Source organism: Nannospalax galili, unplaced genomic scaffold, assembly GCF_000622305.1.
Source record: "Nannospalax galili isolate Female #2095 unplaced genomic scaffold, S.galili_v1.0 scaffold1353, whole genome shotgun sequence".
NCBI classification, from domain to species: Eukaryota; Metazoa; Chordata; class Mammalia; order Rodentia; family Spalacidae; genus Nannospalax; species Nannospalax galili.
The window spans coordinates 255,885-271,098 of NW_008333501.1; the positions used below are offsets into that span (position 1 = coordinate 255,885).

Below are 15,214 nucleotides of genomic sequence, written 5' to 3' on the forward strand. Positions count from 1 at the left end.
GAAAATAAAAAGCCATAATTTCTCAGCTGCTTTATCTACTCCACTGACTCTCCAGATACTAAGTTAAATTCCGCACCGGGCTTGTGTTACTTTACTTAACACAAGTTTAATGGACGTATTTAAATTACCCCCTTGCTATTTTTTTGCCATATTTACTTGGCAGCACTTGCTGTAATAGCTCAGCGAATCCACAACTGGAACCACAAACACTACACTGCATTTGATCTCTTTAAATCTGGAACATCCTGTTGACTCAGAAGTAGATAAATCAGTATGTCAACTCTCGGTTTTTATAAGGCAAAACCCCACAAAGTCGTCCAAGAGTATAAATCTGTTTTAAGGAACTGTCACCTCCCCTGTGTCTGGCTACTAATGGGAAGGCAGGGTGGCTGTGCAGAAAGGAACGAGGGAAGGGAAGAGGGCCAGGGGCAGAAGTGGAAGCCAGTTCAGGAGCAGACGAAGGCCCAGACCTCATGGTCCAGGCCCCCAGGGGATGCCAAGCTTGGACAGATTGGCCTTCAGGAAGGTAAAGGCAGAAGAGGAAGACCTGGCCAGCCAGCCAAAGATCTAGGGGAGGAACTTTCCCTGAAGGCCCAGCTCCCAAAGCCCCTCTACTAACTCCAAGCAGTCAGGACCTCAGGGTCAGAAAGCCCTCTTACCCTGGGTAAGACCGGCTCTGAAAGAGTCTCCTAGTAAGGAACAACTCTCCCTTCCTCCTCAGCAGCACCAGAACCTCACTACTGAGAAGTTCTTCTTTTTCTTCGGCAGAAGTCACCCCAAGCTACGAAAGGAATGGAGGCTATACCATTCACTTTCTGGGATGCCAGCTCTTGGACACCCAAGGCCCAGGAGAAGAGGGAACTCTAGAAGAGGTGGCATCCTCCCCGGACCACTCTCTAGGGTCTCCTCTGTCCTGGACCCATCCTGAGCACAATAAGCCTCTGGGACCAGAGGACTGACCTTGCCTAATCCTTACCCAAACCCAGTAGTCAGGGATGGCCCTGCCTGGTCCACTCCTTCCCTGTCCAGCCCCAGAGGTCCTCCTGGTCCCTGACCTGAGTCTGGGTGTAGCTGGAACAAACACATGGGTGGCAGAGACCTTGCCTTGTCCAAGTCCCACACAGTGGCCACCTGGGCTGCAATCACAACTGACCCCGCAGCCACCCAGGGACCCTGTGCAGCCAAGTCAGCAGGTAGCCTTCTGGCTTCTCCCCTATTAAGGCCTCTGGGTCTGTGAAGGCCTTCCTTCCTGCAAAGGGGCTGACCAACAACTTTTCTATGTCGAATCCCCCAGTCCTCTTGGCCTTGAACAGGGAACACCCAAGCTACAACGACTTTGAATTCAGGTCACTCCCTCAAGGCCACATGCATGAGACAGGAAAGCAAATGAACCTTGAAAACACTGCCTTCCCCACCCAAACTGATACTGCTCTGACCTCCCAGATCTCACACTGCACCCCAGGCAACTCTGTGTGGCATGTTCTCAGCTTTTCCTCAGGCCAACATCAACTGAGCCCTGGCTTAATTAAGCCTGGTACCTTCCAAGCAGTTAGCTGGCTAGCATTATGAGATGTCACCATCATGTCCCCATTCTCTGAGTGAGGAAAATGGGGTTCTATAAAGAGACAAGGCTTAGGGAGCTGGAGAAATGGCTCAGCAGCTAAGAGCTTGGGCTGTTCTTGCAGAGGACCCGAGTTTGATTCCCAGAACCCACATAGTGGCTAACAACCATCCATAATTCCAGTTTCAGGGGATTCAGTGGTCTTTTCTGACCTCTATGGGCATTGCATGACATAGGTACACTTACATACATGTAGGCTATTCACTCATATACAAAAAATAAAATTAATAATAAAAACTTTTTAAGTGGTGAGGCTTAACCAAAGCCAGAAGGGAAGTGCCAGGGCCACAACAGTCTCCTCACAGTGGACACTTATTGAGAAACAGTGAGCCAAAAGCTGGGGAAACTGTAGACACCATAAAAGTCATATGGAGGATCTGTGTTAGTTCCAAAGGGCCCGGTTGACCTCTCCCTCCATCCTACCACACATCTGCATAGCTGCATAGGCCTTTTAGTTCCTTGAACTTCCCCTGCGGCTGCCCCCACACAAACCCCACAAAGACCTGGCACCAAGCTCTTCTGTCCCCCTAGCTCCCTGTACTGTCACAGACTTGGTACAATGGCTTTCCTGCTTTGATGAGTCAATGTTCTCTCTCTCTCTCATTCACTGTTGACAGTCTGCATTTTCTAGAGACACCAAGTACTTCTCATTCCACCTGCTCCTCCATATCAAACCCTTGGCTCCACCAAGAAAAGCAACCTACTTCCCGTCTACAACTCCTCTCAGGTGGTAGCCTCAGCAACTCCTTGACCAACACAATGCAAGTAAGTGATAACGAATGTGAGAGGCTTCTGGGGCTAGGTAGGAAGAAGCTTCCAGCTTCCTAGCAGTTCTTCTGGGACATTCCCACTGAGAATGAAGCTGCCAGGCTACAAGAAGCACAAGCCAACTGGAGAGGGCACATACCAATGCTCCAGCACAGTTCTGACTGGACTCCCGGTCTCTACCACCAGCCACTGGCCATGGAGGTGCAACAACTCGGACATCAAACCATGACAGACTCCATACGACTCTAGCCCTGGCTACCATGTGGCTGCCACTGTGCAAGGAGTACCAAGACATTCTTCCACCCAAACCTAGTCAATTCACAGAACTGTGAGAAATGCCAAAAGGCTGTCTGTGTCTTTATAACACTAAGCCCAGGGTGGTTTGATACATGGCAATAACTGGCCAGAGCACTGCCCACCAGACTGCAAGCTCCAGGAGGGCATGGCTGTGGCCACTTCTGTTCAGTACCATCTCCCAGCCTCTGGTGAAGATGGACATGAGGTGGGTACTCAATAAATGCTAAGCAAGTATACGAATTAATTGGTTTCAAAGAAACAATTCTGTATGCCCATAAGCGTGGGGACAAGAGAAAAGCAGGAATCACAGCATTGTTTATCAGATAGTATTAAGCAGGACCACATAAAGAAGCTATATTTTTGGCCAAAAAAGCAAATATTGGTGATCTCAAAATGGCCTAATACAGGGGGACTGCTCTGCCTGACAGCTTCTTCCTGCACCCCATACCACCATGCCCAACACTCTTACCTATGAAACCCAGTCCCTACCAAAGGTATGGGTTTGGAGGATTTCCTGTGGGAGAGCCAGAACTACACTGCTTTTCATTAGGAAGGTAGTGCCTTTACCCCATCAAGCCACCACCCTCCTCAGGATGACAATGTAAGGGAGGCCCATGTAACTCTTAAGAAAGCACTGGGTAGCCAGAGATATGGCTCCATGTCCTCTTAGGAGAAGGGCATCAGTTGGTGAGGGGTAGAGGGAGATAGCCCAGCCTCCCTTACAGTAGAAGGAAATGTTGCTGTCCTCCACTGGAGACTTCCAGGTTACCATGTCACAATAACTGGATGCCTAAATACAATGGCTATCCCAAGTTTCAGATGGGGAAGCAAACTACACAAGAACGTGCCAGAAAAGGCAACTCTGGATTCTAACGCAGCACTTCATGTTCCAGATCCCCAGCTAACCACTACACAGGGAAAGGGGATGCCTAGGGAAGGGCTGGATAGAAAACAGCCTTGTCGAGTCCAGAATAGAGGAAGAGGAAAGTCCTCAAGGATCCAGGCTGCCTGCAAGCTGTGGGACTGGGAGACCTCACAGGCTTCTGAGCCTGGGCCACTGGGGCCTCCTTGGATCCGGAAAGCAGCTAAGACAGGCTCAGCAGAAAACACCATTGAGTGAGATCCTTCTGTTCCCAACCTGGCCAGCACACAGATCAGAAACCACCGCACCCAAGTCAGGAGGATGGGGGGACTCTTCTCTTCCCAGGAGGTACTACAGGATTCAGCTAGCAGGCACAGAGCCTTGGACACCCTGAGAACCCCCAAGAACCATGGAGGAGGCCCTGTCTTTGGGACCTCAGTGTCAAGCATCACCTGGTAGAGGCAGAAGCCCATAATATCCCAAGGGCAGAGCTAGAGAGAACATGACAGTGTCAACAATCACACACCTTCATCCACTCTCCCTTCATTCCACAAATGTTTCCTGAACATCCAGCGGGTACCAGTCATAAAACACATGTTTGCTGCAACCTAAGGGCTCTTCCTGACCCTGTTTATCTTGGTGGCCTCAAAGCCCACACAAAGCTTGGCACAGAAAAGACACTTAACAAATGTGATGTGGACAAATGCAGGGATCTAGGTGACACAGACAGCTCTACAAGTCCCTGACCCCTGCTATGCATGACCTGACAAGTCAAGTCACCTTCCTGAGCCTCTGGTTCCTAACATGCGAACAAGGAGCTGAGTGGGACTGGTACCATGTGCTCCTGCTGCAGCAAGTAGAGAGAGTGGATGCTCGGTGAGTGAACGGCCAGGGTGAGATATATGCCCAGCTAAGCCCCACCCACCAGTAAGCACAGAAGCCTTGTGAAGTCTAATGAGAAAGTGAGAATAGACTGGAAGAGGAAAGGCGACAGGGAGCGGAGAACTGGGAGGGAGGCGAGAGAGGGAGGAAGGAGTCAGCCCAGGCAGGCAAGTACTCAGAAGGCATCCTGTCTCATCTTTGCATTCCAACCAGACCTGGACGTGAGACCTTGCCCACTGCCTCTGCAGAGAACAGACCCATCCAGTGGTGAGTTCCAGGCACATTCAGAGGCTAAGTGAGAGCCCACTGTCTGGGAAACACCAAGATACCAGTGGAAAACCCATAACTGATAGACCCAAGTTGCTGGACTAAAGACAGTCATTAAGTAACAGTGTACACAAGCAGCAGACAGCTGGATGCACGGTTCTGGGATAACAAAAAAGAAAAGAGCCACAGGGGTCAAATCCACATTCCACCACTTAGCAAATAACAACTTTGGACAAGTCATTTCCCCTCTCTGAGGCTCATTTAATTACATTAATTATTTTAATGAGGTAATAAACACAAAGCCTGGTACCTGGCTCATAAGATGTGAGGAAATGGTGGCTCGTGTCTTTTGGCATCCTGCTGCTGTTAGTTAAATCCAATACATACAGCATCATGACCTAGACAAGAGTTAAAGACATCATACTGCAAGGGAGGCCTGATAGGGGGCCTTGTGTGCTCCTGAGGATGGAACAGGATGGAGGTCAAGGCACATATCTCTCTGAAAGGCACAAAAATATCCATGTAGACCACCTTCCCCACCCCCATAAAACCCACTTATCCAGGAGAGGAAAGTGAGCTATATGCCCCAAATTCCTGAACAACATGCATGTGACTAGAGTCCAGGGACCAGGACATTGGCTGGCGTAGATGCACTTACACCACAGTTCACAGGCCCACCTTTCTAGTCCTCGCCCCCTACAGGTAGCTAAGGGGAAAACAGGCTAGAAGGCACCTGCCATTCCCATGTTACAGTGGGGCAACATTTTCTTAAATAGGAAATTCATGCTCCATCCTAACAGGCTCTTGAGAACACTTCCCAAGGGCAAGAAGTGCTTTCAGAACTTGGGTGCTGGGTCAAAGCCCTGGCTTAGGTGTGACTCTGCATCCATCTGGGCTCTGCCTGCAGAGGAGGGGACACGTTTTGACCCAGCCCGAGCTGGTGGGGCTGCAAGGGATAGGGACAGATCAAACAGAGCCAAACACCTCCCAAACAGGATTAAGTGCTTTCAGCCCCAATTAGACAGCCTGCTTGTCCATCCATTGCCAGCCCCAAATTCCCAGGCAGTCATTATTTATCTGCAGGTTTACAATATTTGTGGTGCAAACTAGCACTTAACACTCAGCCTAAGGTGTCCTTGACAGCGGAGCTCATGGCAAATATCTTAACATACAATTTGCTGTCCAAGTTCTGCCTCTTAAGAAGAATGCAACTTCCTGGTGGCTGTGTAAGGGTGCCTATTGTGCCCAGCAAGGGCCAATGGTTAGGTGGATGGAAGTCAGGATCAGGAAGACCATACTACATGAGCCTTGATGACTGGCATGAGGATCTGTTCCAATACAGGCCCCCAGATGACCTTAGAAAAGAACCTTCCACAGAGCATCTCTTCAACTGTCAGGCATTTTAGAACCTAAGACCAAATATATCGGGCAGTGTAGTGGCCAGGTCTTCCTCCAAATCATTCAAATCCTTTATCTTTTTTAAATATTTTATTTATTTTTATGTGTATGAGTGTTATGCCTGCATGTGTATAAATGCACCTGTGTTGTACAATGCCCACAGAGGTCAGAAGAGGGCCTCAGATCCCCTGGAACTGGAGTTACGGATGGTTGTTAGCTGCCATGTGGGTGCTGGGAACCGAACCCAGGACTTCAGCAAGAGTAGTCACTGCTCTGAACTGCTGAGCCATCTCTCCAGTCCCCATACCCTTTATCTTGTGACCATAGCCCTGGAAGGGAGATGTTACCATTAGACTACAAACAGGCTCCAATTGGGGCAAAAGCCAACCACCACTCAGACACCCAGTGGACCAAATCCTCAACCCTCAGCATTGTACAAACTGTAAACATTAAGGGAATAAGCCTGAGGGGCTACGGGAGGTGGAAAAGCCCCCTAGGCAGTGGTCTCATCCAGTCCCTGGAGAGGGTCACCTTGTGAAAAGTGCCACATGATGCATCCACATTAGATATTTTTTTCCTTAAAGAAGGAAATTTTTCTTTTTATGTAAAATCTCTCAGTTTTAAAAAACAATTTGTGTGTGTGAATGCACACATACATACCACAGCACACATGGAGGAGTCGATTCTCTCCTTCTACCATGTGGGATCCAAGAATCAAACGCAGGTCGTCAGGCCTGTCCATAAGTGCCTTTACTCATGAGTTATCTTGCTGGCCCCAAATCTCTGGCGTTTTATATGCTATCTTCAAGTTTTTCTTGACTTTTTTGGTGTTTTTTGTTATGAGACAAGGTCTCCTTGTACCCCCAGCTGTCCTGAAACTCACTATATATATGTACACCAGGCTGACCTCGATCTCACAGAGATCTACCTGCCTCTAGGATTAAAGGCTTGTACCACCACACCCAGCTTGCTAACTTCAAGTTTTAAGAAGCAGTGTAAGCCTTGGAAGGCTAGATACAGCCTGGGGCCCAGCTGAGCAGCTCTACCATGGGATAAGCCCAGCAGAAGCCACCAGAGCCCCTCACATGCAATGCCATCTGCTCAGAATTCCTCAGATGAGGTTAGCTGGGTGGTAGTAACAGTCCCTTTTTTGGACACTCAGAACCTAGGTTTGTGTCCATTCTGTATAATGTTGGTGACTTACACCCAGGACCTGTTTCCTCATCCTGAACATGAGGGTGACATTGTGGCCTGGTTATATCATGAGCTCCCCCTAGCAGGGCCCCATTCCAGCTGACATCACTCCAGTCTCTGCCACCCAGGCCCTGGTCAGCAGTGAGCTCTCCCTAGGTGCAACCCCATCAGACATAAATTTCCAAACCTGTAATCCATTGACATTTATCAAGTACCTACTATGTTCTGTCCAGTGTTTGAGGCACCACAGAAGCCCCGAAGAACCAAAGCTCCATACCATGGCAAAGCCAATACTATGTCATAAGCACCTTGTTCTTGATGGTTCCATGAGCATGGAAGAAACAGTTCTCCCCCAACCCAGCTATTCACATGTAGTCTGTCCTACAAAGGCACAGGAAAAGGCAGCTTGCTCTGCCCACAGCACACCTGCACATGCTCAGCTACGATGAAAAAGGGAGGCATGCAAAGTAGCAGGACGTGTGGGAGGTGGGGGAAGGAGAGGAAGGGGCAGAAGAGGAACAGGAGCCAGGTGTGGTGGCACACGCCTGTAATCCCAGCATTCAGGAGGCAGGGGCAGGCAGATCTCTGTGAGATTGAGGCCACCCTGGTCTACACTGTGAATTCCAGGTCAGCGAAAGAGAAAGGAGTGCCATCAGAATGCCCTCAGCAAAAAGAACATTATGTTTTCCCGCTAACAGTGATGCTCGTCCCCCTCCTCATACGATCTTAATAGAACTGATCTCGCCATGTGCAGGAATGGAGAACAGTGAGACAAGGCCACCCTGGAACCATGAAAATTGTACACTTGTGACAAGTATACAATTGTGACTTGATGGTGACCTCCTGAAGCTTTCAGGTAACATTTCCAGGCAGGCCAGACGTAGGCAGGGGAGGAGGGTAGTCAGGGCCGGATGGGAGCTTGATCGGTCCAGCTAATTTGTGGACAGAGCCAGGGCCTGGAACTCTTAATTGTCCCCAGTCCTGGTGCAGAACTCAAGGCAAGGATCCTGGGGCAAAAGTAACTCCCTTGTGATGGCTGCAGAGAGACGAGGCCTATGAGAAAATGGGGGAATTGACAGGGTCTGACCACCTGAACCCCTGTGGCCAGGCTGAGAAAGAAAGTGTGGCTCAGGGCAAGAGCCCACCATAGGGCACTGCAGAGCTGCTGTAGCTTCTGAGCATCCTGTGCCTCTCTGGGCTTCAGTGGGCCCATCTATAAATCAAGGTGTGGCCTGTGGGACACGACTTTTTGAAACAGTGCACCTTGGTGACCTGGAAGAGTCACCACCTCACCCAGGAGGGAAGCCTTGTTTCTGCTGTGCTCTTCAAGAGCAGCACTTTCCAGAAAAAGTTCAGAGGTTCACCAGATAAGCTCCACCTCAGCTGCCAGGCCTCGCTTCTGGAAGTTTCGCCCCTTCCAGCCCCTGCAGGAGCTCTGGGCACTTGCTAAACACATCTTCTGCTTTTAATCGCAGCAGTTTTGTTTGGCCTGCTGCCTTCATGACTCAGCATCCAGCACGGGGCCTGGTTCACAGTAGGTGCTTCATAAAGACCTGTGAGGTGAAGAAGTACCAAGCAATCGGAAAGGGCTCTTCCCACTCTGATGTGCAATGACCCGGCTGGGGGTGCAGCTCAGTGCTTGCCTAGCATGTGCAAGACCCCTGAGTTTCAGGCCCAGTACAGCTAAACGAATGAACAAAGCTGGATAGCCGTGGGTCTATACAAAGATCCAGCCCTGTGGAGGAATAAAGCAGTGGGAGACAAGTCAGGAAGATGGCCCAGTCCTGCCGCTGCCCGGATGCAGGTAATCTCTGGTCCTGGGGACCCACAGCCAAGGCTCCAAGGCCTCTACTGTAATCCAGAGGCCAGCTATTTCCCCTACTGATGACCCTCCAACCCAGGGTTGCTGTATGTATGGTACGTATGCAGCCCCAGGAGGCCAGGAGCCCCCGCTCCTCCAGCCATAGAGTAAAGACTGTGTAAAGACTGAAAACTAACTAGTTGCTGGCCATAGAAACAAGACCCACAGAACAACAGAGGTGCTGCCTACAGGAAAGCAGCAGATCTGCCGGGCACTTTTCACCACATGGTTGGGTGAGGGAGTCAAATGGCGGCACACGTCCAAAAGGCCAGCTCCCATGCATCCCAGGTCAGGCATCTCCCAGGGCAGAGTGGCCCCAGCCCACCTTCAGGGACCCTGACTAGCAGCAGGCCTCTTCTAAGGACCCTAGGTCCTTGCCACAGCTTAACCCCATCCACTTGCTAAGGACACTCGTGGTTTTCTGCTTATTTCCCAAAAGGGCGTCTGGAGTCCCACACCCAGATTTCTACAATGGCAATAAAGCCTGTTGTCCAGAACCTTCACTAACAGGAGGGCTGAGGGGTCTCCAGACATGCACAGCCTTCCTGGGGGCATAGAGTGAGATGGGGGCTCTGCTTCTTGGTGGTTTCAGATGCAGGAATCCTCATTCCCACACAAGAAGAGCAGAGACATGGGAGGATTAACCACAGGTCAAAGGTCAAGTGAGCAGCACAGAGGAATCCAGCCTCACCTCAGGGGCTTGGCTGTCTACACCTATGGTCCAGCATGGGATGTTGTATGTGCACATGTACACCCCACACCTCGCTCACCCCCAGGCTCATCCTCAAACCCTCACTTAACCCACATTTCAAACTGCTCGTGGTGTTCTTCAGTCAACATGAAGCAGAAACCTTTTATTAAATGCTGCTAATTTTTATTGATCACACAGTGAATCATTTCATTTTCCATTACCGCAAATATCTCCTATCAGGGCTGCAGAATGACACTTCTTTATGCAGTCTCAAGCAACTTGTCACTTTTAATCAGTTTTCAGTGTCAGTGTGGCTCAAAAATTAGAAAGCTGGCTCTTTGTATCATTATTGCTTTTGTTTAAAATTTTTTTTTCATACAGGAAAGGTTATTATACACAGAATAAATATACATGAATCAAATTCAAATGAAATTCCTTCCTGACTCTAACCAATTTTAGCATTAGCTCTTATAATTTTTTTAGGTTTATTTTCATGGAAAGACTGCATAATTATTGCCCGTGCCCTCCCAAAACACTTATGTTACTAAAGTGTGAAATGTCTTCTAACACAAAGACAGATCTCTGGGAAGTAATTACAGAAATGCATTCAGGGGCAATAATTCTATATTAGCTGTCAGCAGCAGACATCCTCAGAAAGGCACTTGTTACCAAGGAATTATTTGTGTTGCTGTTGAAGGCATGGCAGGCAAGCCCAAACCAAAGACTGTGTCTGACCGGAAACACGGGCTCCCTCATCAAGGGTCAAATTAAGTTTAAATCATTACCTTGAAGCCCAGCAAACTCGTACCTGACTGTCTATTGTGGAGACGGTTTTGAGACACACTCAAGCGCAACGTGGTCTTCCCTTTCGCAGCGTGGTGCAATTACCTTGAGTCTCAAAAGGATTCTGCCAGGAGCTTGTCACAATAGGGAAAGAGGAGGTGGCAGGGTGTCTATTAAATGCTAACTCATGTCACCAAACAGAATTTTCAAGAATTATAAATTGCCGAGCTGCCTCTCGGCTGACCCCCTCGTGTTAAGAAGAGCCCAGAATATTATCAGGAAAGTGCAGGAATTTGCATCAAAGGCAGGAGAGGTCGTTCCATGGGAGCCTATGGGGATGAGGCTGAGGAGAAGGACACCTAGACCATTTCCTCAGAAATTTCCTTCTGCCCACAGAAGGTATGGGCAGCCATAACGATTCCAGGGCAGGTAGAGAAACACCATAAATGGGGACAAGTGGGGACAGGAGATGCCATGTTTACTGCATGAGCTTTGTTCCTAACTCTAGGCAAGGCAACAGCTATCTCCCATTTCTGAGTCTCAGTTTCCCTACCTGTAATATGTTACTTCATGGTTCTATTGTGTGTTGTGAGGTAAGATGTGAGGGTGCCCCTTCCTGTTCCAGGCTTGTTTCCCACCTGCAAGAGGCCAAGACCTAATCTGGATGCTAAAAGGAGCTACCCAGCTTCTAGGGGCTAGGAGGAAGTGTGGAGTGTATAACAGGATCTTCGTACAGTTGGAGGGTCCCCATTCATCTCCGGCGATCTGTTTAGACTCATGAAGCCTCAGCTTCCCCATCTTTAAAAAGGACGTGCTGAAGGCCTCTGCTCTTGTGAGTCAGAGTGAAGAACAAATGCTTCTTCATTCTGCTTCCCCATCACTGTTCCAGAGTGACAGGTGCTTTCTGAGCTCATTCAGGATGAGAGGCCCAGGAGCTCCTTCCTGCTAACAGTGGATCCCACCTACCGTGGAGCTCTCCCTCCCTGGTCAAAGTATCCTCATCTTCCACAGAACCAGAGGTCCTCACTGCCCTCTGTGAGGCTCGCATGGGTTCACCAAGACAGACCCCAGAGATATTTCCTGGAAATGGCCCAGAGGAAGTTACGTAAAATGAAGCCTATAGGGGGAGAAAAGAGCTGACTGATGGAGATGGAAGAGAATGGGTTGCACCATGTCCTCAGACCCAGTTATTCAGCAATGAGGCATATATGCTAGAAAAATCCATGTACTGGAGTGTTCATTGTGAGAACATCACTGTAGAATTAAAGCAGGAAGAAAAATTAAAACACATCTGCATTTCCATGAGTAGACCAATAAATTGTGGTATGTTTACAGAGTAGACTCTACATAGCAATTAAAATTAATGAAACAGCTACGTGTATCAACATAGATCTTCCAAGCATAATCTGAGCAAAAACAAGCAAGTAGAAAATAAAAGCCATAGTTATAGATACATATACCAGCACGCATTTGTAAACTATATATGCATATTCCAACGTCTGTACCATTTTAAAATGTGACCAGCAATAGCATTTGGTTATACTTTATCCCATGTTTCAACAAGAAAGACATACACAGAGGTGATGAACGCCAAGCCCTGTCGGGGGATGAAGGGCCCTCCAGAGCTCTATGGGTGAATGAATGAGGCTTGTTCCTGAGGCCAAAGGTCTTTCCTGGATGGCCCTTATTCCCTTTCTTGCATCTGAAATATTGCTGAGCCACAGAAATTTTAAATGCTAAATTTTTTTAAAAAGAACAAGTGGTAGATAAATTGAAGAGTCACAGTGAAAGCACAGAATCTTAGATGGAAAAGACTCTGGGGAAAGCAGCTAGTCTAACTCACAGCTCCTTCAGATCCTACTAAGACATCGTCCCCCATCTACACAGCACATTCATGGCAGAGCCAGAGCTGGCTCTCATACCTGCCAATCGTACCCTGCCCGTGCTCCTTCCCTGTATCCAAGGTAGTGTGGGTGGGCAGGGGAAGAAAAAAAAAAATCAGAAAATTAAGAGGATTTTCCCACATAAAAAATTAAACGGTATCCAAGTACCTAATTCTGCCAGGGCAGGAACCTGTCTGTCATTGTGGAAGCCCTGCACCTCAAATAGTACCTGGCACAGAGAAAGTCCATAAAAACTGCCTCTGGAGTGAGTGAATAAGCAGACTGCTATGAATTAAAGCCATCCATGTCATTATTTACAGACCTTCCTGGACAGCATCAAGACAGTCAGTTTTTATTAATTTTATACTTTAGAAATTGTATTTATTTATTGGTGTGTATACGTATGTGTGTATACATGTGTGGGCATGCAGGCCACAGCAATGCATGCGGAGGTCAGAGGACAACCTGCAGGAGTCAACCCTCTCCTTCCACCACATGGGTTCTCAGTATTGAAGGTCATCAAGCCTGGCAGCAAGCACCTTTACCCACTGAGTCATCTTGCTGGCCCCAGTTAGTCATTTTTAAGTAAATGTAGATTTCGTGCCTCTGTGTTGGGAAGGAAAAAGCACTCCAGCTCTGCCTTCTCACCAATTTTCTGCCCCTCCTGTGGGCAGGCTGTGCTTGTGAGTCCCAACTGTGCACGGAAAGCACCTTTGGGAAGATGAGAACGGAAACAGTCTAATTCGAGGAGTCAGGCACTGCCTAAAATGCATCCTGGCCCCCTTCCACGATCGCACATCGAACGGAGAAAATTACTCCAGCCCACTCCACAGGAGCACTTCTATGACTGGCCAGCCAAAAGCAACCGTTGCTAAGAAATCACACCGGGTGACGTCACATGATCACTTGCTACAGGCAAGAAGTGGCCAGGGTCAGAGTTCAGAACAGTATCTGCAAATCTTTCCAACAAAGTCCTTGTTCTGTGCAAAGAGAAGATGAGAAGGCATCTTGACAGGCACCCACACTGCAGCTGCCCATAGTGTATAGAGTACTGTTACAGATGGGGAAACTGAGGCCAGCAGTAGAGAACGACAATGTTCAATTCCCCAAGAAACAGGTGCTTCTTCTGTACTGGGATAGCTCCTAGGACACTGAGGTCTGAGTCCCTCCAGGGCAGAGCCATCATCTTTTCTATGACAGAAAAGCCCAGGTCACAGAAAGACCATGTGACCACAGCCTGCAGCTTTCCACCCCCCCCCAAAAAAAAAGCCCAGTTTCCATAGAGTCCTGACCTGCCATCAAGGCATGAAAGAGACAAGGCAGGCATGGTGCTTTCCAGCTAGGCCCCCAGGAGTAGGTCCCATGGGAGATCTCGGCTAACATGGATACAAGGAGGACCACACCCAGAAGCCCCTGTGCCAGAGGCTCTGCCCACACTCTCAATCTCAAGAGTGTGCGCACATCCTGACCTTGGCCCTTGGTGGGCAGCCCATTGGGCCAGCCTGTGGTCTTACCTGGCTTTCTCCCCAGAACTGTTTCTAAGTATCTTTTTTCCCACAAAAAAATGAAGCTTTCCTCTTAGTTCTGATTACAAAGATAACTGTGATGGATGTCAAAGATACAAGCCATACAGAAAAGCATAAAGAAAATAGCACAAATCACCTCAAATCTAACCACCCAGAGGTTTGGGTTGGGACCACTTTGATGCACAAGATCTCACCCATCCCCTCCCGCATTTGCAGCAATCAGCATATAGAATGGGATCCTGTGACACACGCTGATCTGTAACCTCACTACACTTTGTTCCACTCAACCCTGTGCTGTGGTCACCTCTTCCAGGGATGGTTTCCGGCGGCTGCCTTTAAAGCTTCGTCCAGAGCGAAATCACATGGGCCTGCAACTCCTGGTTAAACATGAGCAGGTGTGATGGTGAATGGGGGGTGGCTAAGATTTGTCTATTTCAGAACAGGTTGGCTTTGCAAATAGGTCCACTCCAGGAGTCTCTGAGGTAACAAAACTCATCAGTGCATCTCTGGTTCAGATGACCACCTGCATCAGGATGCCCTGAGGGAGAACTGCCAAAGTCCCTAGCACTTGGCTACCTTCTCTGCCCACCGTTCTCGACCCCACTCTATGTTCCATCTACCCAGAAGACAATGGTCCTTGTGGAGAAGAGTCTATGACCTTGAAGAGATGGATTCCTTCAGCCTGTGATGGAACCCAGTGGCCACAGAATCCAGTCTCTGTGTCACTCACATGTGCTCAAGGGCAGTTGAGAGCACACTCCCCACCATGCTCCAGCTCCAGCAAGTCATTGTAATGGTTTGTCTTCATACCCAATGATGCCAATAACATTGAGGAAATTTACACTCCATGAACTTTGAGCTAGCCGTAACAGCAAGAGGCACTTCCAGGGCACAAAATTAGAATACTTCCTGGGTTTCATCATTAACATCTAACCATAAATGCCCAAGTCATCTCTGCACTCCAGGTTCTGAGAAGCCCCTGCATTCCTCTGACACAGGAGCTGGGAGGAGGAAGAGGCAAATGTTTCTGGAATTGGACTCCCCCTAGAGGCACCTCCCTTCCTTGCTGCAGCCAATGGCCAGTGCCAAATCTCAGAAGACATGGGTAGCCAGGAGCAGGAAGGAGTTATGGGCCATCATCCTAAATGGAAAGACTTGGGAGAGCCCTTAAGAGGGAGCTC

At 48.8% G+C, this 15,214-nt stretch overlaps 1 protein-coding gene across 1 annotated transcript in view; it reads right to left on the reverse strand.

The window, feature by feature from the left end:
- The window catches only part of Znf423 (zinc finger protein 423), a 250,663-nt gene that overhangs the window by 207,896 nt on the left and 27,553 nt on the right, over positions 1-15,214 (reverse strand). The window lies entirely within an intron of this gene.